This window comes from Megalopta genalis, chromosome 4 (assembly GCF_051020955.1).
Source record: "Megalopta genalis isolate 19385.01 chromosome 4, iyMegGena1_principal, whole genome shotgun sequence".
In the NCBI taxonomy this organism is placed as follows: domain Eukaryota; kingdom Metazoa; phylum Arthropoda; class Insecta; order Hymenoptera; family Halictidae; genus Megalopta; species Megalopta genalis.
In genome coordinates, this window is record NC_135016.1 from 19,648,280 (window position 1) to 19,673,861 (window position 25,582).

At 42.8% G+C, this 25,582-nt stretch overlaps 1 protein-coding gene across 2 annotated transcripts in view; it reads right to left on the reverse strand.

The window, feature by feature from the left end:
- kek5 (leucine-rich repeat, immunoglobulin-like domain-containing kekkon 5 protein) overlaps positions 1-25,582 on the reverse strand; it is a 159,541-nt gene that overhangs the window by 43,881 nt on the left and 90,078 nt on the right. For both annotated transcript variants that reach the window (XM_033467801.2, XM_033467803.2), the window contains exon 2: positions 13,557-13,621. The gene's annotated coding sequence lies outside the window, so the exon portion shown is untranslated. The remainder of the gene's footprint in view (positions 1-13,556; positions 13,622-25,582) is intronic.

Sequence of the window (25,582 nt, forward strand, 5' to 3'; positions counted from 1 at the left end):
AGATGACCGTAGTTTGCAGCCAGCATGCGAGCGAATGAGCGAGAGAGAGAGAGAGAGAGAGAGAGAGAGAGAGAAAGAGAGACAGTATGTGAGCGAGAGAGAGAAAGAGAGACAGCATGTGAGTGAGAGAGAGAGAGAGAGAGAGAGAGAGAGGGAGAAAGAGAGACAATATATGAGCGAGAGAGAGAGAGAGAGAGAGAGAGAGTATGTGAGCGAGAGAGAGAGAAAGAGAGACAGTATGTGAGCGAGAGAGAGAGAGAGAGAGAGAAAGAGAGACAGTATATGAGCGAGAGAGAGAGAGAGAAAGAGAGAAAGTATGTGAGCGAGAGAGAGAGAGAGAGAGAGAGAAAGAGACAGTATGTGAGCGAGAGAGAGAGAGAAAGAGAGACAGTATGTGAGCGAGAGAGAGAGAGAGGGAGGGAGGGAGGGAGAGAGAGAGGCCCGATCGATCGGCAGCTGGGTACGGCCACGCTAATAACACCGAGGCGGTTCTACCCCGATGTTGTACTCGCTTACAGTTACATCCCATGTCTCTGTAACGTGACAAGGATCCAGGGGGAGCCAAGGTGATGCCCTAGAAGGCTGGTAGCAAGATATTAATATGGGCGCGGAGTCGATACACACTTGCTGCCTTCCTCCCCCCTGGGGATGTCGCCCTTTATGTAACTAACGGGGGGGAATACAGGCAGAATACAGCTCGTGATTACGAGATACAACTGTCTCCAGGGAGCACCGCGCCGTAAGGAAGAACGATGCCGTGCCGAGGGAAGACGCGCCCCGTAGTTGCAACGGGGATGATCATATGTGTCGAGACGGACGTTTCTCGGGGGCGGCCGGCGTCCCCCCCTTCGTGTCCTCGACCGAGGATGGCGACCCCAAATGGCGTTCGCTCGCGCCGGGAAAACTCCGCGAGGGTGTTAAATTCGAGAACATTGGACGGCTGACGAAACGGCAACGTGCGCCGCACGGGCCTCCGCGCGCGTCTCTCTCCGCGATTCTTTATATACATTAGGAATGATAATACGGCGCGTCCGCGTTGCCTCGCGGGTCTTCTTCGTATTACTTAAACCCGCGGACTCGGGAACATCGGCGGCACCCTCCTCCGCGCCTCGCTCTTATTATCGTCGTAAAAACTACGCAACTTGAACTTTAACGCCAGCCGCGTTTCCGGCCCAGCGATATTTCGCGCGAGGATAACAAGGGCCCGTATTACATCCATTTTTACCACTCCGAACACGACTCCGTGCCGGAGTCATCCAGCCTCGAGCGAAGCGGAGAAGACCACCCGGCACCCGCGATTCCTCCCCTCCCTTCAACTTGGATCTTCTCCTCTACTTTTGTCACCTTTTCTCTTTCATGGTCCGAGGATTCGGCGTGTCCGACCATCTATCTCCAAGTGAAATAACTTCTCTCGCTCTCTCTCACTCTCTCTCTCTCTCTCCGCGGGGCCGGCAGAGTTCTGCTTCTGTATGCGGTGTCCCTCGAAGTCGAACCGCAAACTTCGCGGATCCGAAGTCTGGTCTTACGGAAGAGTTAAGTTATTCTAGAGCGAACGTTCCAGGGGGGGGTTCTTCGCGGCTCGACGGCGATCCTCGGGAACTTTTCGCGAGAAGTAGGTATCGATGGTTGTAATTTCGAACTCGGTATGCTTATTAAACAGCGGCCGAAGAATGTGCTCGAGTTTCGTACGGCTGCGGCGAGAATATCGTTCGGTTGCCGTGGCGATGGCTGGAAAGCGTTCGAATGCGAAAGATTTTCGGTATTGGAAGAGTATGATAAATGATTTTTACGTTCTCATTGGCGGACCTTTCTCGGGAAAAGTTCTTTTTATGGTTTGGATCGTTTACTTATATACATTTCTTTAGTATTTTAATATTATATATATAATATAATATATTATAATTATACATATATAATATAATAATATATATATAATATATTATATAAATAATATTAAAATTTTAATATTATATACATATAATTTTAAAATAATAATATAATATTTAATATGTAGTTATAATTTGTATATTAATACATTAATATAAAATATGTATTTATTAAAATACATATTAATTATAGTTTTTAATTATAATAATATATAATATACAATATTAACCCTTAGGGGACCAAAACTATTTATTTCCAGTTTACACGTTACCAGGTCTAGTCTGTTTTTCAGACGAAGAGAAATTTTTTACTGAAAATTTTTCTATCAAGTATAGAGAAGAGATATTCATTTTTTAAATAAAACTTCGTTGATATATTTTCATCGAAACAATCGTGCCTATTGTTCCAATGTTTCCCGCCAAATTTTACGGTTTTATTGATTTCTGGCGTGTGTATGGTGGCATTGGACCGTTAAGGGTTAATATAATAATAATATATATAACATAAAATACCTATATAATATATGTTATATTATTATTATTATTATATTAATATTATATATTATTTATATATAAATTTATATATTTACATAATTTTATTTATCCAATTGTTTTCAATATATATTTTTCCGGACACGATCATTTTTCTACAGACTTTAATGGAACATACGATAATTTCAATTAATTGACAGAATGACTAGATATAGAAATAACAATATTTATTAAAAGATTTCGAGCTTCTGCATCCGAGCGTTAAAAGACAATTAAATTGCATCGTTCGAAAGGTTTTCATTTTTCAAGAAACGGAAACTAGATCAAACAGAAAAAAACGTCGATGATTAATTAAGAGTTGTACGATTGCACCAAAAAGACACCTCGTTGAATACGAAAAGCAATGATTAAAAAAATCGTTATATTAAAATGCAAAAACGATCTCAATGCAAAAGATCTCAAAACGATTCGTACCGATTGAACCGGAAAGACGTTCCCGATGCTGAACGCCGGAACGATTTTTGTCTAACGAAGGTTAATGTGTGCAACCGGGCGGACCGCGTGCGGAACGGGGATACAAGAGCGCGGGAGAATTAATAACGTGTAACGAGGTAATATCGCACTTCACCGAGAACGACTTTATGAAACACCGTTCCACGAAATCCGCGCGAAGGAGCACGCGAGCGAGCGCGCGCGCGCGCGGGCGCCCCTCCGACATTCGATGCCGGTTCGATGCGGCAGGAATGATTTATTACGCGATTTCCAGCGTACGCTTACGCATGAGTGAAATTACGCGGCCCTCCCCTGTGATCTCGTTTTCAAGCACGCCTGCAGAGGAGATATTTGATCGACACGATGTCGTAGTTCCCGGCGCCGTAATTACGTATCACGAGAGCGTCGTAATGAACACTGCGATGCGAGCCTTAGAAAAATGCGGCCGCGCCAGCTCCATGCAGGATATTAAAATTACGCAAAAACTTTCAAGTCCGTTTCGTTTATTAAACGTTGCCGGGTTGCGACAAGGGAGCTGGATCGATCAACGACTCGTTACATCCGTTTGCGGGAACGGAGAACGGTCCGCGAACGGGAACGCGGACGAACTGTCCGAAAAAATCGCGATTAACACGTTGAATGCCACGCCGGTTTTACAGAAATTGTCCGTGGCGCCACGATGTATTTTCTTTTATGCGATACATATAATGTTGAAATATTATCTGCAATAGATAAGTTACGGTGTATAATCATGTTTGACATGTTAATTGCGACAGGGGTCATTGTTTGAATTGACGATGGTAATAATACAATATTTTAGATGTTGACATTTGTTTTAAATTATATATATTATTTCTATCAATTTGGGCGCGCCGGTCACTAGTGGCCCCCATGGCGTCACCGCCAAGTTAAGTGCCGGTCACCGGTGACCCCCGTGGCATTCGACGTGTTAATCAAGTTCTTTAACGCTAAACCTACCGCGGCCAAAGTGACCGCTTTCTTATTTTGCAGTTCTGCAAAGTTCCGAAACTCTTTCGTGGAAAACGCTTGAATAAGTTATATTATTGGAGCAAGTTTTATAATAAAAACTTTGCAAATTCCAAATAAATTCGGTCTTCCCAATTTTGTGAAGCAGTGCATGCCAGTTAGTATTACTGATTGGTAGGTTTAGCGTTAATCAAGATCATAAGTTTTTTTTCAACTTCTTTCAACTTCTTCCAAATTTTCTAGTCTCGAACATCGATCAGAAAACTGTTCACTACATTTTTACAGCATATTTACGCGTTGATTTCGAACTCGTCGGAAATCCACGAGAATTTCGGCAGAATCTACAGCAGGGGTGTCAAACTCAAAAGCTAACTTGGACCAAATAAACAATGCTTAACTTTAGGTGGGCCGCGAAAAGAAAATCAATGTTCATAGAAACAAATATTTTTATTTTGACCAGTACATTGTAATAAACATATATAAAGTTAAATTATTGTTTACGTCCTGATACTTGACATCTCTTCTCTGACACTATCTCTCCTATTTCGGGAGAAATTTTATTGGCCGAGACTACTTTCGAAATTTCTAATTCACATTTCTATTTTATTTTTACTTTGCGTCGGATATATTGAGTGGGCCGCAAAAAAAAGTCAATGTTCATAGAAACAATTATTCTTATTTTGACTAGTACATTGTAATAAACATATATAAAGTTAAATTATTGTTTACGTCTTGATACTTCACATCTCTTCTCTGACACTATCTTTCCTATTTCGGGAGAAATTTTATTGGCCGAGACTATTTCTATTTTATTTTTACTTTGCGTCGGATATATTGACTGGGTCGCAAAAACGTTCATCTCGAGCTGCGAGTTTGACACCCCTGATCTACAGCCTGCGATCTCGCGGAGTCCGTGCGCGCGGACCCCGGATCGACGCGTCCCCGCCAGATTTCGGCCTCCGCGTCTTTTTCGACAAATTGCCGCCATTAATTACAATCGGCTCGGCCAACGTGACATATCTTCATGGAGAGAGAGAGATATCGCGCGGCGGCACGACCGTTTAAAAGCATTTTAAAGTCTAATGGATTTATAAAAAAAAAGCGGCGCAAGAACCACGGTTCCTTGGCGGATTCAAATTCCCATTGGCGAGCCCGGCTCTCTCGCCCCGACGGGGTCTTTCCGTTTAATTTCGTCCGCGGTTCAATATCGGCGGGGAGGGAGGGTCACGCTGTCAAGGGTGAGAAATTCGCGAAAGAAAATCTAGCAGCGCGACTAAACCGACATCGGAAATTCCCAGGATTAATCTGGTACACCCCAGCCGCGAATTCCTTTAACGAGTTTTCGATCGACGCGTCTCCGAGGCATACTTGAAATTTCGCTTTTGCCGATCGGCGCCGCCCGCGCGGACCTCTTACGCCGGCCTTCGCGGCTCGTTCGAGAAGTTGACCCCCCGATATCCATAAATATTCGCGGCCGGAGGCTTTTTGTCGTGGATCTTGAGAAACGCGCCGCCTTCTGACGCATGCACGCGGCCGAGCGCATAAGTGCGGCGAGAAGTGTTCGACCACTTCGCGCACCCAGTGCACGACCACCAGCACCCGAAGCACAAAGCCGGGCGCGCCGTTAGAGAATGGATATTATAGCAGCCCGCATTATTTAGCGACACCGCTCCGGCCGCCGGATGTGCAGTAAATTCTCCCTAATTGAGTTGGCATGATTAATCGTACTATTTATACAATTTTGAGAACCATTTGTCGCGCGGTGGTCCGCGGCATAAAATATGACGCGATTCGTGAAATATTTGGTTGGCCGGAGAGGTCCGTCGCATTTCAAATAAAACGTTCGAATCGGTTTTTCAACCCTTTGCACTCGAAGTTATTTTTTAACTGTGAATCTAAACTAATTTTTGCTGAGTTATTGCTTTTGTATTTTATATGGCAATTTTATATTTTGTCTCGTACAACAATTGCACTTTTAACAATTCTTGAAATCGAAACTTCGATTTTATAAACATGATCTTGAGACGTGATGTAACGATTTTAGTGGCGCCTATTATTTTTGTATTTTATATGGCAATTTTATATTTTGTCTCGTACAATAATTGCAATATAAATATTATATAATAATATTATATATTAATAATATATATTATATATATATTATTATAATATTATATATTAATAATATATATAATATATATGTATATATATATATATATATATACATAATTATAATATTATATAATTCATTTAAAATAGCTTCGAGTGCAACGGGTTAATAAGCCAATGATTAATAGTAATAACGATGATTTTATACAACAATAATTCCATCAGTTTGCAAATGAACGAACACTTACGCGACTATGGTTATTCGCGACGGATCAGTCGCAACCCTTCCGTTGCTAGAGAACGAAGTCGCGACCTTGGTCTGTGGGTTAGTGTCGCCGGAAGTTCGTCGAAAACGAGGGTAACGCTCGCTCGATTAAAGATACACGATTCGATAGGGAATTACATTTCGCGTGGAAAGGGAGCACGGTCTCTCTCGCCGGACGACGAGCAACGATTTCCAATAGAATTTTAATGAGATAGAAAGTAATGGGGGTGTTCTATTACCCGTCGCGCGACCCGACAACGGATACTTGTTATCCGCCGCTTGGCCCCACCCCCTTTCTCGCTCTTCGCCCGCTCCGCCCACCCCCCACCCCCTCCCTTCCCATTTGCATTCATAATCGTCGCAGAAAGAAAGCACAAAGGCCGCTCTCTCTCTCGCTAATCATCCAACGAACTCGACCTGCCGTGGAAACCAGACATTAAGGAGAGAAGATTTCGCGGCGAGATTAAAGGGAGTTTCTCGTCCGTTGCGTTCATTTCGTCGTTTCCCGGTTATCGTTCACCACTGCCGAAAGAGGCACGGGGGCTGTATCGTTGATAATTGCACGGCTGGAAAAAAGTGCTTTTCGTCTTTCCGTTGGCTACGTGACCCAACCGTCAACCCGTTTCTCGTCGGGGCGACGCGGCCGCGTCCCCCCTCCCCCCTTTACCCACCCTCCGTCTACAGAACGATACTAAAAGAAAATTGCAACGGGCCTGCCATCTTCCGTAACGCGAGAGGATTTAAATTCCCGTGTATTCTTGGATAAACGACCTTGCTACCCAAGACTCGGCCGGCTTTCTCATTATCCGGCCCGTTACCATAACACGCTCATTATCGTTTCCTCGCAATTTTCCTGGCCAGCCACTTTTCCTACGCTCGTGTTCCCCGTTCCGCATTAATTGGCGATGATCACACGGACCTTTCCCTGTTGCGCGCGGGATCTTTCGACGGGAAGCCTTTGCTTTCGGCGATCAACGTGCGTTCCCGGTACTTGTTGTTAGCTGGTTCGTATTTACAACGGTAAATGTCTCTCTAATTGACGCATAGATTGCGCACAATAATGGACAGTTTGGGGAGAGGAGATACGATTATTCGAGCCTCGCGGTTTATTGTTGTAGATATAAATTATCTACGATTACAAAGACGAACTGCAATGCTCGTTATAATCGTATCTTTTCTTCCCAAATTATCCATTTTAGTGGACAATCTGAGCGTCAGTAAGGGAGACATTACGTGTTACGTCGGATAACGCAACATTTGCGTCCGCTGCGACACGCGGATGCTTTGGCAAATGATGCTAATTCTATCTCCAGTGGGTCAGTTCTCTTCTTCAAGGAATATATATAAATATATGCAAGTAAAATATATATAAAATAATATAATAATAATAATATAGTAATATAATAATATATAATAATAATAATATAGTAATATAATAAATATATACAAATATAAATATATTTTATATATATGTATATAAAAATAAATATACATAAATATATTTTTCTTTATTGCTAGAAGAACAATGCAGATACTACAGGATTTCATTGAAACTGTAATGAGCAATTCGTCCTTAATTTTTCTGCCTTTTTTAACAGTTCCAGCGATTGTTTCGTCGTCACTTACTTCAATAAATAAATACCCAATTCTTCGAGAATTTCGTCCATCCTAACAGTGAGAAGAATCCAGCGTTTTTTGTAGCAGAGAAACAAAAGGACCGCGTAGACAACGTATGAATCTCCTTTTCCGATCAATTCCGACGAGTTGAACGTAACGCGGAAGCATTTTCGAATTCTTTAACCGTTTGCGTAGCACGAGCCACTTTTGCGCTCTTCAGATTTTGCGTCGAGAAAAGCCAGGGCATTCGGCCGAAACAGTCGACTTACGGCCCACCCGAAATTTGTCGAAACGTGCTCAGTCTTTCGGACGCATGTATACGTCGCGCGTCGCATCGCTGTCAGTAATCCAATTTGCATTTCGTTGTTACCTATTCTAAATTAATAGTATATATATTTTCATTCGTAACGTTTTATTTGATGTTTCACGGCTGTTTTCGACACATAATCGAAAGAGCGCTATTGTACGCTCTTCGGCTCTTTTCGACACATAATCGAAGGAGCGCTATCGCGCTCTTCGGCGCTTTTCGATCCTGTTCTTTCAGAACCATCTGGTACGCAAACGGTTAAACGCTTTCGACGCTTCGCATTCGATCTATACTCGTTTCGGCGCCTTAAACGCGTAAAACGACGCGCGATTTTCGATCGAAAACATTCGCGCATTTTTCTCGCCGCTTGCAAAACAGTCTCTCGCGTGTTCGTCGACCAACGTACGCGTAAAAAAAATCGTGTTTCTCGGAGCACTTCGACACAATATCGAGGAAGTTCCCCCGCGCTCGTAAACAAACGCACTCGGACCTGTTCTCCTCCGCCAGCGTGAAACGATCGTCTCGAGAGAAGCGAGCGGCGCGCTTCCCGATTTATCGGAACGTGGACACGCTTCTTCTTCTTCCTCTTCTTCTTCTTCTCCTTTATTCCTTTTTTGGCGAAACAATAGCTCTCAGGCTCGCTCCGTTCCGACGGATCGTCTCCGATTCGGCGCGTAATCTCGGCGATCCGATAATAAATACGAGCCTCGCGACGGGACCCGCGGCTCGCGTCCCCCCGCCCAATCCCCTCTATACCCTTTTCGCGACATCCGCGGACTTTATTGTATCACGAGCGTGTTTACAGTTGCGTAGACAGAAACGGGAATCACAGAAGCGCGTCTCAATCATGCCGCGCGTCGATAACAAAGCACAACGCCGGAACTGTTCTTAGTTCCGCGAGCCGCCCCCCGCCCTCCCCGCGGGGTCACGCGAGTCGAGAGGAAACGGCTCGTGTGTATCACTCGAAATAAAGGACTCCCAACCTCGTCCCGATGGTAAAAAGGCAGCCGAGACGGCTGGAACGCTCTCGCCGCCGAGCAGAAATGCCGAGCGAGTTAAGTCGTCCGCGCGAGATATATACCGCGCGGCCGTAAATCACTGGATAGGTATCTGCTTTTATTAATCCTAAAGTTCATAGCCGCGCGCGCGCCCGCGGGAGGATTTATTTTCCTAAAGATACCGAGGCACGAGTGTAAATTGCAGCGTATCCTTGGAACAAGTGACCGTTACCGCTTACGATCACGTTTTTTATTGTTTGCGCGAGGCGTATTAAGATCGGAATTTCTAATTGTTTCGACGATCCTTGTTCTTCAACAGCTGCCAATTATGTATACAATTGGTGTCCCAAAAATGTATCGCAATCCGAAAGTGGCGGGTTCCTCGGGTCATTTGAAGCAACTTTTTCCTTTACAACAATTTTCTCCGACGCACCGTTAACGAGTTATCAACGAAAAACAGTGACCAATGAGAGGCGAGCTCAGCGGTCGAGCGGTCGAATCCCAGCTGAGCTGGCGCGAGGCGACCGAGCCAATGAGCGGAACTGGACTTCGCGCGCTGGTTGGCTGGGCCGCCTCGCGTCAGCCGTACTCGATTCTTATTGGTCACTGTTTTTCGTTAATAACTCGTTAACGGTGCCTCGGAGGACATTTTTGTAAAGGAAGAAGTTGCTTCGAATGATCCGAGAAACCCGCCATTTCCGGATTGCGAGACATTTTTGGGACACCCTGTATAGATATTTATTAGAACTTACTGCGACCGGCAGAGAATATCAAATTCCTAGATCTTAACCCTAGAAAGATAACCATATGACAACGTACGTAAAAGATAACCATACGCTTCAGAGGCGCATGCTTTTCTAAGGCGTCAATTTTATACTAACAATGGATATTTATTTAAGTTAATCTAGTCATTTTAAAGGTTTGGCATTATTGTAAAAATAAAATGCATTTATATTATATTTTTTTATATTTTAAGTAATTTTAAACTTAAATCACTAGACCTCTATGAAAAATTAACAAAAATCAACAGTCTTCGCAGGCGCCTCTGCGACGTAGGTTATCTTTCTCGGGTTAAATAAGTTGGCTGTGTTTGAACGAGTGTACAGTAAATTCTGCCTAATTGATGCGCAACTTGTACGCAAAAGTGGACAATTTGAGAAGATGAGGGACGATTATAAATAACGTTGTAGCTTGTTTTTATAATTTTTGACAATCGATTACTATGAAAACGAGCCGCAAGGCTCGAACAATCGTGTCTCATTTTCCCAAATTGTCCATTTTTGTGCACAATCCGAGCGTCAATTGGAGCGTCAGTTAGGGAGACATTGTTGCAATAGATTTATAACCGAGGTAATACAGTAATGCCTCTTCAATTGACGCTCAAATTGTCCACAGAAATGGACAATTCGAGCCTTATGGTTCATTTTTATAGTCACGAATTGCCAACAACTATAACGAATTAGGGAGACATTACCGTAATCGTATCTCTTCTCCTCAAATCGTCCATTTCTTCGCAAAATCTGACCACTAATTTCTAAGAATTTACCGTATTTCTTAATTCCACGCGAACTCGTTCAGCGTCGACTCGTCGCGCGGCAGCGAATTTCGTCGCGATTTATTTTCCGCTCCCTTAATTATTCCCCTCTAACCGCGTGCACCGTAGAAACTTTCGGTCGCGTCTTGAAGGGACCTGGTATATTCCTCTTTTTTCCGTAACGAGTGGGGGGGGGGGGAGGGCTAGAAGCGAAATTTATTTTTCACAGAGCCGTGACACGAACGCCGCCGCGCGCGCGCGCGTCTGCGGCGGAGAGGCTCGCTCGGCTTTTTTTCTTTCCGCGGAATCCTTTGATCTTTCAACATCACGGTTAAGGCGGTGCGCGCCGGTCTATCAGGGGCCCCACAGAGCTCGCAAATAAGAAACTTCTGATTCCCGGAAATATTCCGGAGACGAGTGTATCGACGAGGTCTCGCTCGTTGATCCGGATCCTGCAGGGATCGGCCCGGAATTATTTCTCGGATTACTTTTCACCGATCGCTTCTGCGACGAGACTGCATCTTCCCCCCCTCTCCCCCTCTCTCTACGTTCGCCGTAATATCTGCCCCGGAAACTTGAGATACGATCGTCGAATCCGCGCGTATTTTCCCCGAAAACGCTTCGCGATAATATCCGCCGGCGCGGATAACTGTTCAACGGCGGCTCCGATACTCGCGTTTTGCACGCGATTGTGTTCCATATATGTGTGGTGTGCGCGCAGATCCGCGTGTATACGTATATGTATCGTGCGCCGGTGTCCACTCGGTGTTCTAACCAAGTACGAATTATCGCGAGCACTTCTAATTTCCTTCCTATTTATGACAATTGAATATTCAACGGTGAAGAGGTGCTCATTATGGGCCGCGCAGTCGGCGGAACGCGTTTGCATATTTAAAGTTTCATGCGTTCGGCTGCAGCCATTAGATTAGCGCGCCATTGTTGCGTGCCGGCCGTGCTCTTTCGCCGCCGCTCGTATATGACTTACGAGCTTTTGTTCGAGCATTAACAATTTAATCCCTATTTACATTTATGCGATTCGAAAGAGAGATCTTGCGCAATCTGCCGCAAACCGTGAATGATTAATTAACGGTCCCCGCGGACGTTTTCTATGCTCCGGCGAGGCCTGATTTCTATTCAAATGGTTTTACACCACGCTCGCCTATGAATTTTTCATAGGGCACGGAGTTTAAGGAGGCTAGCGTTGCCGATGCAATGGCGCCGACCAGGCTGGATTTCCAGCCGAAACGCGTGTCGTTTCGCCTGTTTCCGAATGGACCGTGTTCCAGCGTCCGTGAACAGCGTTCCGCAGAAGTAGCCGCGGTAGAATTGCAATTTTTTTTTACAATTGGTTTACTACTGGGAAACGGTTCGCCGAGGCAACTTGCATCGCGGAGCGAAGAGAGCTCCGAAGGTCGGAAGCGGAACGCGGCAAAGTAGAACGAAATACAAATACCGACGCGGATCCGGTCGTGGCTATGTGCCACGGGAACTTCGAAATTTATCGACTTAATCGTTCCGGGCTAAGGAAACCGTTCGGCAGTGGGCCGAACTTCTTTAAACAAATCGAAACTTTTGATTTCCGCCGGCGGGGCGCGCGCGCGCGCTAACGCAAAAACGCCAGGTATTTCTGCGATTGCCGTGTCGAAGTTCGAAAGACATCCGATTCTTGGCCTGATTCGATACGCCGGCTACAACAAGCTAACTTTTCATGCTCTCCGGATTCTGAACTTAAAATAGACGGTCAATTCTCCCGGAAATGTGCGGAGATCGGAACTGAAACCGGCAGATCTGAGAATACTAAGTCGCGATTCTTCGGGCCTCGCGGAGAGGTTTTATAGAAATGACAGCGGCCAGCATCACTGTGTACATTAATATGAATACGTAGCAATGCTAGAATGAAAGCGACGACTTAACTGTTTTATTTCTAATTTTTTTGCCACGATTCGAAGGCAATTCGGAGGGCACATGACTCGATTCGGAGGCAATTCAGAGGCCACATGACGTGTACCTAGGCAATTCGGGGGGCACATGACACTATTCGAAGACAATTGAGAGGGCACATGACACTATTCAAAGGCAATTGAGAGGGCACATGACACTATTCAAAGGCAATTCGAAGGCTACATGACACTATTCGAACGCAACTCGAAGGCAACTCGATGACACGATTCGAAGGCAATTCGGAGACCACGTGACACGAATCGAAGGCAATTCGGAGACCACGTGACACGATTCGAAGGCAATTCGGAGGACACATGCCACGATTCGAAGGCAATTCGGAGGACACATGCCACGATTCGAAGGCATCGGAGGCTAATACATAGACGTAGGTCTAATACAGGAAAACTAGAGTAACCCGAAATTTGGTATTTTCGGGAGAAATCTCTATAGTAAGCTAAACGTTGATAATAGAAGTTGATCGAATCCGACTGTGCGCGAATATTCTGCGCTCATGAGATTTAACTAGCTCTTTTCGTAAAATACAATGACTTGTTTTAATATTCGGATAGCTTTTGAAACAGAATAACTCTCTTCACATCGAACGAAATTGCTCAATTTTTTTAAAGATGTTAGTAAGATTTAAAAATGTTGTAGTATAAAATCTGCACTAATATAATCTCGCGACAAATTATATTTCGATCTATTATTAAATCTATTAAATCTAAACACTGTTTATTTCCAGGGTGCTGGATCACTTCATATTTTATTCGGATCGTTGTTTATCACTTCCCGGATAAAAACGGTCGACGCGAGACGATCCTAGAAAATTCTTCGAGCGCGAGAAGGCTTAATGTCTTCGGCCCGAAGAAGCTAATTTATGGACGCGGCAGAGAAAGACTTCGTGGAAACTGAGCGTGCCGAGACTTACCCTTAGCTTAGACAGGAGCGAAAAATCGGTGAGCGCCTTGAGCGTCACTTTGCCAAGGGAATGTTCTGAAACAGAAAAGCGGAGGAGATCGGTTCAGAGTGGATCGATCCGACATCGTGGATGGTAAAATCGATCGTCGTGCGAGACTCGACAGCGGCGGGGCACACGGTTCATCGGCCACTTTTGGCCTAGGCTACCGCGTAAATAATCGAAAGCGAGCGAGAGCGTCTCGCGCATTCCATTCCGTTGGCGCAAATCATTCCGTAAAAAATTCGGCCAGAACAAAGAGAAGCTTTTTCCTGGCGCTGCACCGCGCCGCTCCGGCTCCGGTTACGAGGCCGAAGGGACCGGAAAACTGGCGATACGCAACATTTTTTCTATGTTGCGCGCGGCACGGCAAACAACGAAACAAAAAACTTTCTATTAAGGGGAACAAAGGGGGTCCCCGCGGCTGGGTATCTATCCGCGAGTTATGCGTCCCGTAAGCCGCTTTCCGGGCCGGACCGTTTCAATTTAACTCGGCGCGATGAATTTTCACGGAACGAACGCGATACCGGTTCGCCGAGGCGTCTCTTCGCTGCGTCGGAATCCGGCGATTTTCGAACGATTTACAGCGAAACCGTTCGCGATCGGTATCGAGGGACCGCGGTGTTCTTCGATCGGGTTCTCGAAAGTCCAGCTTCGCCTTCGAAGCGGTGCAGACCGGGCAACGACTCCCTCAATGGAGCGGCTAAGAGGCTCTGGCAAACTCTCGTCCGGTCTTTTTCGGGGGAGCAACGAAAAATCGTAGACACGAGGGTACGTCTCGTGTTCATTCATACTAATTGGTTTTTTGATAATACAGGAGACAGTTCCTTTTGACAATTAACATCGAGGAGACTGTCCTTGGACACTCTGAAGATAGTGCAACGGAGTACAAACAGGCCGAGTGCAGAGCTCGTCCCTTCAATATTCAATGATTGAATATTGCTGCTATCAAATAGTAAAAATCCTTACTGTGGACACGGAGTGACTGCTTTAACATCTTCTAGCATAGAAACGGCTTCATCTAGCTTATAAAGAATATCCTAAAATTATTGTACAAGCGAGAAATGAGGGATTCCTGACGTCATTTGCAGTAGCTTTTTCCTTAGCGAAAATGCGCTCCGCCGCTTCGTTTACGAGTTATTAACGAAAAACACTGACCAATGAGCGATCGCGTACGGCCGACCCCTCCGCCCTCGCGACCACTGCCGTCGCGTCAGACGGCCGGCGCGACGCGGCATTGGCCGCGAGGGCGAAGCGCCGGCCCCACTCGCTCTCCGATTGGACAGTGTTTTTCGTTAATAACTCGTGAACGGTGCCTCGAAGAAAATTTCTGTAAAGGAAAAAGTTACTTGAAATGACCTCAGGAACCCCTCATTTCCCGCTTGTACAATAATTTTGGGATATCTTGTATATATTAACTGTTCTTTGAGCTGCAATATCTTCGCGGGTCACTTCTTTGCAGCGTTCAAGTTTTTCTCGCTATCGACCTGTGACATAACCATGTTCCGAAGTTGTTTCTCTGTGTGTGCGTCTGTGGGCGCGCGCGCGGAGGACACCCGAAGAACCAAAGGATCGTTTGTCTTCGAAACTGGAACGGAACCGCGACACCACGAAACTTCAGGTGGGCGGAACTTCGAACGTTACCGCCGAGGAATGGGAAAGAAGATAAGAAAGTCGGGTCTCGCTCGCCGGCCGACGAAAAGACCTTTCTGCGAGCGACTCTTCGCCAACTGATCAATCATCGGGAAATCGGAACTTCTGGGTTCCATGGTGGTTTCTCCGAGTGATTCTCGGTACCGGGTGAGACGTTCGACTGTGTGAAACACTCTTTGAGGTAGTAATTCGAGACAAATTATTATTATTTGATTGTTAAAATGAAATTCCTAAAATGAAGTTGCTAAAGTGAAGTTGCTAAAGTGAAGTTGCTATATACAACCCCCTGACAAAAAGTCAGTCATTGTACAGTGAACAAGTCCCTTCAACATTAAAAAAAAAAATGCAAGCCATTTAATTCGGTTTTACAGAAGTTATTGCGTTTTAAAAGGTGTTCGAATACTTTTCTCCCAGGGGTAATAGCTTGCTGGTTAGGGGCTGTGAAAAGACGCGCGCAGTTAGGGTGGCAGGCTAAAGGTATGCACCACGAACTTTCGACCCCTCCTCGATGCGGCTTATTACAAATTAATATCGAATATCACTTTAACCTTTAAAAGCCATTAACCGTGAAATTTCCTTCAATTTTATTTTAATATCATTATTCCCCATATGCCTCGCTTTACCCAACGTAATTTGTCCATTGGCGTCGCGTTCGCGCGACGGTAAAAAATCGACGAAGAGGAGTACAATGAAATTACAAACCACCACCGTGAAAACTACAAATACTACGACAACTTACAATCGAAATAAAATCCGTCTTGTTCGCAAGACGATGTACGAACTAACTTCTAAAAAAAAGAAAAATAGCAGAGAACATGTCAAAAAATTGTGAAAGTATCGCCGAAGCACGACTGATAAGCGAGCATAAAGATCAAACGGCATAGAGCCAAGATTGTCAACAAATAGTCCAAACAGTGCATTTAATTGGCGGCAGAGCGATTGCACGCGAACGCATTGGCTGTTTGCTCTGGAAAGCTGGGAATGATAATATTCCGGGGGATCGATTCAACTCGCGTTCGTTAAATGCTTCATTTCGCCGGTTGAAAATTGAGTGGTTCGGGAATCGAAGTGCGCGCGCGCCCGCGGTCCGGGAATTATTTTGATCGGGCCCGTGTAAACGACTGTGTAACGCGGCCCCGGCAATCGGCGGGCGGGGGGCAGGTTGTAAAGTACATCGAAATTCACGAGTACATTAATTGGACACGGTATGGCGAGTACGTTCGTTCTAAGGGTTATTGATAGAGTCTGATTGAACGCGAGAGAGAGAGAGAGAGGTCGCAAAGGCTTTCTCTAGCGGCGGCTTCCGAGAGTTTCTGCTCGCACTAAATTCCCGGGGCTCTCTGCCCCGGCGCGGCGCCCCGGCCTCGTTTCCTCCGGCAATGCGAATGATGGACTGTTTTCAGTGAACGCCGGGCATTCATTTATTAAGCAAACCGACACACCGGAGAAGACAGATTTTACGAGGGTAATCTAGCCCCCGCGCGCGCGCGCGCGTTCCGACCTCTAAAGGCTCGCGCGCGCGCGCGCGCCCGCCAACCTACCCAGGTGTTTAATTATTCCGAAGACGTACGGTTGCACACGCTCTACGCCCCGCCTCTCGGACACCGCGGTATTATTTCTACCTTGTTATGGCCCCTGCCGGCCTTTGTCCGTCCCACAAAGATAAAATCGAGCAACTTCTGCGGCCAGATGTTAATTGCGTCGACCAGATAACGACCCCACACCCCTCCCACGCACCGGCGAAAGAACAAACAACAACCGTGATCTTGATAATCGCGAAAAAATTGTTACGTACTTTTCCCACAACCCCCGCTTTTAGGCTCGTCCTATGCGCGTCCGGGAACGACTACATTTTCCTGCTCCGCCCCGCGAAACGCCGACGCTTTTTGCTGGCGACCGTGCCAACATTTATTTTCATTTCATTACGGGGATCCAACGTAATTTAATTACTGAATTCCGGGGGGGAAAACGTCGTTTGTCCCGAACGCTTTTCCGCGTATTTTCCTTCGATCTTGGTTCATACGTGGTATACGTCGTAATTAGGACGGGTTTCTGTAAATGTCTGGCATTTTCCATGCTATTGAAAATGGGTGCTTCGTATGTTTTACGGTTTTGTTCGTTTTTCAGGTAAGACGGCCCTTGCGGCCCATCTGCAGGGCGCGTGAGCGCTGAACGCGCGTCGACTCGAGTCGAGCAAATTAAAAAAAAAATCAAGGGTTAACTGTATACAATTTCACAACGCCAGCCTAACAAGCCTAACCAACTCGAACGATTTCTTCCGAAACTGTGAAGAGGCAAACTGTTTTCACAACATTGCCACTGAAACCACTTGACTCGTACACCCTAACGCGGTCGCCGCAAGAAGGCGAATCCCATTTGTTTACCTTTCTAGCCCTCGCCGAGACGACTCCCACGATTGTTATGATCTCGGGAGGACCGCAACGTGTTCCGCGGGGAAAGTATTCAAATCTGGTAGACAGATGTCCAGAGTGGGAGCGGGGGGGGAGACTGCCTAGCAATGTGTCTCGCCACGTCCGAGGGTGTAACGATCCGGAGCAGGGGTGGCCAAACTTTTGATCGCTACGGGCGACCTGTTTTTTTAAATTATGGACGGCGGTCTGGCAACGTCGTATACGTCACGTGATCGTAAGAAGAGTAGTAATTTAAAGCCAAAAATAAGTTTATTTATTCGCGACACTTTAAAAGTTTATAGCGCTTTTATTTCTTGATTTATGTAGGATTATTGACAAATTAATGAGTATACAAGTAATTAATATAATTAATATTATACTATAATATTACATATACTATTACTATACTATTACTATAATATTACAATATTATTATATTATAATATAATAATATAATATTACAATATTATATAATATAATATTATTATAACATAATATTATAATATTATATAATATAATATTATTACAATATAATATTACAATATTATATTATAATATATATTGTAATGTTTGCGAGAACAATATTATATATAATATAATATAATATTACAATAATATATATAGTATAATATTACAATATTACATTATAACATATAATGTAATATTATATATTATATAATTATAATATAAGTAATATAAGTAATTTCTTATTCATTTACTTTACGTCTAAACGGACTAAAATAAACAATTACATACTAATATTTACTCTTAGCAACCTTATAGTCCTGCAAGAGTTAACAATATTCGATGCTCGGTTGTGCAGTAAATTCTCCCAAATTGTCCCCCGGCTTGTACACAAAAATGAACAATTTGGAAAGAGTGGGTGCGTTTATTCGAGCTTTCCGCCTCGTTTCTATAGTTGTTACAATTTCAAGTAAACATAGATAAAATCGTATATGCAAGACGACTGAGAATAGTTGCGCGGTCGACGCTTTGGCCACTCCCGGTGATCTAGAGGGTGGCGGAACGGAATCCGCTTCGTTTAATTCAAGCATCTATCCGATTCGCATCGGGCGCGGAAAGTTTCTAAACGAGGTAACGGTCGTGCAAGAGGATCACGAATGTGCGACCTGCATCTTTTATGGGCAATTCTTCAGGCGATAAAAGTTCGGCCGTTTCCGCGCGACCGTGCCGCCGCCCATCCGCGCGACTCTTCCGCCCTTCCGCGCGCGCGCTCCTAGGAGCGTTGACGTAGTAAATAAGGTTCAGTCCATTCTCCCGATTGTAATCTAATCTGTTTGGGGAAACTGCCTCGTCATTTTCGATAAATCTTGCAAACAGCGCCTTTAATTCGATTGTCGGTCGGAAGTGTGAGAAACTTGCGCCGTTTCACGCCGGATCGTCGGAAACGATCTTTTATTTCTTCCGTTGAAACACGCTGGGAATGCGGTAATTGAATCTGTTCTTGTACCGAACATAAACGAATGCGACACGTTCGGTGATTAAACTTCGGCAGAATAAGAACAATCGCAGCTAATTTTGGCTGCCTTGCTTCGTGGACGGCTTTCGCACATTTTGTGCATTTTTTTAACGATGCGACCATAATGCATAAATCGCTATTTCTTTGGATTTTTGGGCATTTTATCGGGCCAGGCGAAAACTATGTTTAATATATATAATAAATATATTATATATATAATATTATATAATTATAATATTTAATTTATTACATATAATTTATTATTATATTATATTATTATTTAAATTATTATAATAAATAACGAAGAGTATTAAAGAAATTATATAAGAATATTAAATTATAATAAGAATAATATGATCACTTAATAATAATCGCTGGGAAAATAAAAAAATTCAGAGCCGAGAATAAAAGATCCGCAACGCCGGCAAAATTCAGGATGTTCCCTCTATCTTGTCTATCCGAATATGTAGTTAGAATATAATACAGCATTTCCTATCCGGATCCCACGGATTGACAATAATCCGCCGATTTGTGCATTGACGGGCTAGCTTTGTGGAGATGCGAGTTCGATAATTATTCGCGCAATTTCACAAAGCGACTAATAAGTGCGATCTGATCAAAGACGAATCGATCAGATTAGGCTACGGGCGCGTAGCCATCGAGAATCTTCAATCGACGTGGCGCACATACATGGCTAAACCGGAACGTAGACTGTAATCTCCGCGTACATACTATAATACCGTCGAGTTTAACGCTACGTCCTAATTAATACGGCAGTGTCCGTATACAGTTAACTCACCGCGACTGTTCCTCAGCCTGCAAATAAAAGTGGACAATTTCGGAAGAGGAGATACGGTTACTGCAGCCTCGAGGCGCGTTTTTGTAATTGCTGGTAATCGGCAATTTCGTAAATCGTCCACTTTTGTATACAAGCTGAGAGACAATTTGGGAGAATTTACTGTAAATCGACTATCGAATATTATATATACAAATTAACAGTCCTGTTGAAAGTGAGAGAAAAATTGTCTCATTACTCTATGAACAATCTTACATACATGCGCGCTTTAAATTTTTAAAGCGTCGCAAATAAATAAAAAACAACTGTCAAGGTTACGCTACTGCCACTTTTTACCTTTCTTTCTCCACTAATATACGGTTTCTACGAGGTGTCCTAAAATTATGGACCTTCCAATTGAACTGAGGGATTCCTGAGGTGATTTGAAGTAACTTTTTCCTTTACAAAAATGTTCTCCGAGGCATCGTCAACGAGTTATTAACGAAAAACACTGACCAATTCGCGACCAAGAGATCGCGCACGGTTGACGTCCCGCCCTCGCGACCATTGCCGCCGCGTCAGACTGCCGGCGCGACGCGTCATTGGCCGCTAGGGCGGAGCGCCGGCCACACTCGCTCTCTGATTGGTCAGTGTTTTTCGCTAATAACTCGTGAACGAAGCCTCGGAGAACATTTCTGTAAAGGAAAAAGTTACTTGAAATTACCTCAGGAATCCCTCGCGTCTCGGAAGTACCATAATTTTGGGATATCCTGTACACAGTTTCTCATCCATTTGTTCCATAAAATAGACCTTTCGTGGAATCAATAACTCGCGAAATTATTCGTCTCTTCCGTAGAGGCATCGTCGGACACGCGACGCGACAAGAAACAAACTAGCTTCAAATTCAAACAACGTTTTGTTTGTTTCTTGTCGCGTTGATCGATCGGTTGGACGACATCGATGTCGTCATCGCGCGATATTAATTAGGGCATAGGCGTAAGTCGCGTTTTAGTCATTCAACTTCCTCGGCAGTCTATTAATAACCACTCGGGTGCGGGATCAACGTAATAGACTATTGCAGACGTTAAACTTTTGTTCATTGGCCGATGTTCATACGTCGCAGAGGGGTATGTATGCATTAGCTTTTTGTCCTGTCTGCCCGGGCTCCGTACACCGTAGGTTTTGCTTAATTGGTTCCTCGGAGCACACACGGCAGCGCCAAACTCTTCGAGGAGTATCGTATTACGAGATAAACGAAACTGGACTGTGCCTGCGACTGTACGGAGCCCGTCCTCCGAGAGCTAATCCTAAAAGTTCGAGGGGTAGATAAAAAATGTTGGGTCCGCTTCTGAAAAATCAGCCGCCGCTGATAGGATAGGAAAGTGTCCAATTACATCCCCGCATACCTGAGTGGTTTAATTATTTAAGCTCCGTCAACTCTCGCGGCGAGGACCTTTCAATTTTTCAACGATTTTTTCAACCTCGGTTCGCTCGATTAACCGGCGAAGAATGTTCTACGGGTAAGTGTTGGTATTACTGCGATTTTTCAAGGAAGACGTACTTTGACAGAGAATAAATAATAATATATATATATAATAATATTAATTATATTAATATTACTATATATAACATTAATATTATAATATTATTATATAATATAATATATAATATAATAATATTATAATAATATAATATATAATATAATAATATTATAATATATATAATATTATTATATTAATATTAATATAATATTATATTATATAATAATATATAATAATAAATTGACAACTTGAGCTGTACCTATTATTCTTTAACTCGAATATTTATTTTTCTCGAAATATTGAATCTCTGAAAGCACGAATTTCATTAAAAAGCGTAATGTAAGGAAACCATACGCGTGGATATATCACCGCGGTTATGTATCTATTACTGCGAGCCAAATACTGCGGATAAATATAAATATTATATATATTATATAAATATAATATAAATATTATATATATATTATATAAATATAATATAAATATTATATATATATTATATAAATATAATATAAATATTATATAAATATAATATAAATATTATATATATATTATATAAATATAAATATAATATAAATATTATATATATATTATATAAATATAAATATAATATAAATCTAAATCTAAATATGAGATATAAATCATCAATATAAAACATAATGAGACTCATTCCTAGAAGATTACACGCTATAAAATCTTAGATTTTATTACTCTTATAAAATACCGCAGTATTTGGGACCTCCGCAGTAATAACCACACTTATCCAACGGATAAAAATCATTTTCTTACGTTATGGTCGCGTGCATGGTCGAATACCGTGTACATAGAGCACCTCTAATACCGGAGCCGTCGGAGTTAGGCGAACAGAGCCGGCCAGGATTTACATGATGCGATATATTCCTTTGTGCATACACGTCGCGGATGCTTGATAATTAATCACCGTTACTTATTAACGAAGAGCTCATGGTAGCCGGCGCGGCGTATGCGCGCGAGGAAACCAGTCGGCCGTGCATTCGACTAATTTCGCCGTGCGTCGCTGGCTGGCGCCGAGTCGATTCGAAGGTAATTGATTATTCGCGCCGAAGAACGCCGACTATCGAAAAATAATTTGCCCGTTAATTAATTCGTCCTGCTTCCCAGTCGCGCGCGCGCGCGCGCGCGTGTGTGTGCGCGCTCGCGCGCGAGACTGACGTGCCCGCCGGCTGTTTTTCACGTGAAAATAAGTTCGGCCGCGCGCACACCTTCCCCTTCTAATTAACTTCGTCCGCGCGTATAAATACCTAAATAACCCCCTCCCCCCTCCTCACCACCCTCCCGGTTCGGACAAATACGATTCCGAGCGGAGGATTCGATTCAGCCCGGCAAAGCGGTCCTCGCCGAGGAGCAAGAAGACCTGAGGCACGGCCTGAAAAAATACATTCAACATTTTTCCATTTAATTCCGTTCCGAGGGCGGCCCCTCCTAACCCCCCTCAATTATGCCGGCTACCGCGTGCCGGCTGTCTTTGGCCGAGGAACGCGAGTTTCTCCGTTTCGACTCTCCTCGGGGCCTGGCTTCTTTCTCGGCCGGCCGGCCGGCCGGGCGAATTCCTCTTTCTTCTCGCGATCTCAAATAAGAAACATCTACTTGTTGGGCGGCGAGCACCCCGCCGCGGCGTGGCGCACCCTTCCCACCTTCGCAACCGGTATAATACGAATTAAATTATTTCTTAGCGGCAGAAAGAGGCCAGGAGGGTTGCAGCCTCTGCGGAACCGAGGGGAAGGGAGATGGCAACAGGAAATGGTGCCGCGAGAACGGACTAACGTCCCATTCCCCTCCCTCGCTCGCAGAGTGATCTGGCCAAGAAGCATTCCATGGCCAAAATTCAATTTCTAAAGTTTAATATATTAACACTATGACGATCTTAGCCAGATCTTAGGTATGATTCTTTTGTTTGACGCCCGCATAATAGCTTGGAAATTTTAGATTTAAAAAAAAGTTTCGAAGATGGCGGTAATATAAATTCCTAAAATTAAGACATGTCGTCCAAGAATTTTCGTACTTAATTCTTAGCTGAATAAGCACAACGCTATAGTTAGTTTGCTGCCTTTTAACACCCAAGAAATATAGTTCAAATGTTATTTGGTATTAATTAAGATATGTTATTAAGATATGTCATTCAAGAATTTTCGTACTTAATTCATAGTTAAATAAGCACAGCGCTATAGTTAGTTTGCTGCCTTTTAACACCCAAGAAATATAGTTCAAATGTTATTTCAGTTTTTTAAAATGGCACCAAAGTGGTACAACAGATAGTTTTTGCATGACATCAGCATGGTGCCACCGGACCCCATAGTGTTAACCCTTTGCACTCGAGTGGCGACTCAGAGGCACCGCTTGTTACATCACGTTTTAAAATAATTTTTATATTAACAAAGTTTAGATTTAAAAAATTGTTAAGAGTGTAACTGTTGTGTGAGTCCCAAGATCATGAATTTCATATGCATGAAATGCATTTTATCATATAAAATAAAAATACTCTAAGTGAGAAAAATGATTTTATATTTACAGTTAAAAAATATATATATAGCTTCGAGTGCAAAGGGTTAAAAAAGTTTGTTCTACTTTCCAAAACTCTCGAATCCAAAGTACTATGAATTCTCCCTAATTGAGCATTGGCTTGGGAACAGAAATGGATAATTTGGGAAGAGGAGATACGATTATTCGAGCATTGAGGCTCGTTTTTATAGTTGTTTGACGATCGCTAACTATGAAAACGAGCAAGACATCCGTTTCCCAAATTGTCCATTTTCGTGTACAAACTGAGCGTCAATTAGGGGGAATTTGCTGTACGTGCCGAGACTATATCGTCGCCTGGGTAAACAAACCCAGGGTAAACAAACCATTAATCTGGCAAAGGAACGTTTCCCAGGAAAAGTTGGTCAGTATTCGTTAGCATGAAGTAGGTCGGTGAAAAACTTGCTGAAACAAATTATTTTCCATAAAATGTACTATCACCTCGATTTGTTAAACGTTGACACTTGACAGGCGGGTCGCATAAATTTACGTTTTTCAATTCTCGGACTTTGCAGGACGGGCCACGTAGATTTATGTTTCTCCATTCCGACTTTCCGGAATTTTCATTCACACTGTATTAATACTTTATTATTATTTTATTAATACTAGACATGTATATAAATAACTTTGTAAAATTTTATCAAAACTAGCGTTGATTTAATAAAACTGCAACGCTTCGGCGATATCATAGGTACATGTTTATTTAATTCTTTTCAAAAATGCCCGGAAACTGGGAAAGGCAGAGAAAATACAAGCTGTCTGTTAAGTGTAATTTTAACATATGTAAAAATGTGTATTGAGTGTTAGTACACATTTTTACATACTTCAAAATTGTATTACGTGTTTTACATATTTTAAAATTGTATTAAGTGTTAATATACATTTTTACATATTTTAAAATTGTATTAAGTGTTAATATACATTTTTACATATTTTAAAATTGTATTAAGTGTTAATATACATTTTTACATATTTTAAAATTGTATTAAGTGTGTAAATACACATTTTTACATATTTTAAAATTGTATTAAGTGTGTAAATACACATTTTTACATATTTTAAAATTGTATCAAGTGTAAATACACATTTTTACATATTTTAAAATTGTATTAAGTGTTAATACACATTTTTACACATTTTAATTTTGTATCAAGTGTTAATACACATTTTTACATATTTTAAAATTGTATCAAGTGTTAATACACATTTTTACATATTTTAAAATTGTATCAAGTGTTAATACACATTTTTACATATTTTAAAATTGTATCAAGTGTTAATACACATTTTCATACATTTAAAAATTATATTAAGTGTTAATACACATTTTTACATATTTTAAAACTATATCAAGTGTTAATACAAACGTTTACATATTTAAAAATTGTATTAAGTGTTAATACACATTTCTACATACTTTTATGATATTCTAGCTATTGTCAAGACGAATTCAACAATCAACTATATTATAACCTCGAACCTAGAAGCAGGGTCAAAATAATTTTGCTCACAGAAAACGAATTCAAGTATCAAGAGAAAGACTGCGGGTCGGAATACCGGGGCACAACGACACCGGGAACACG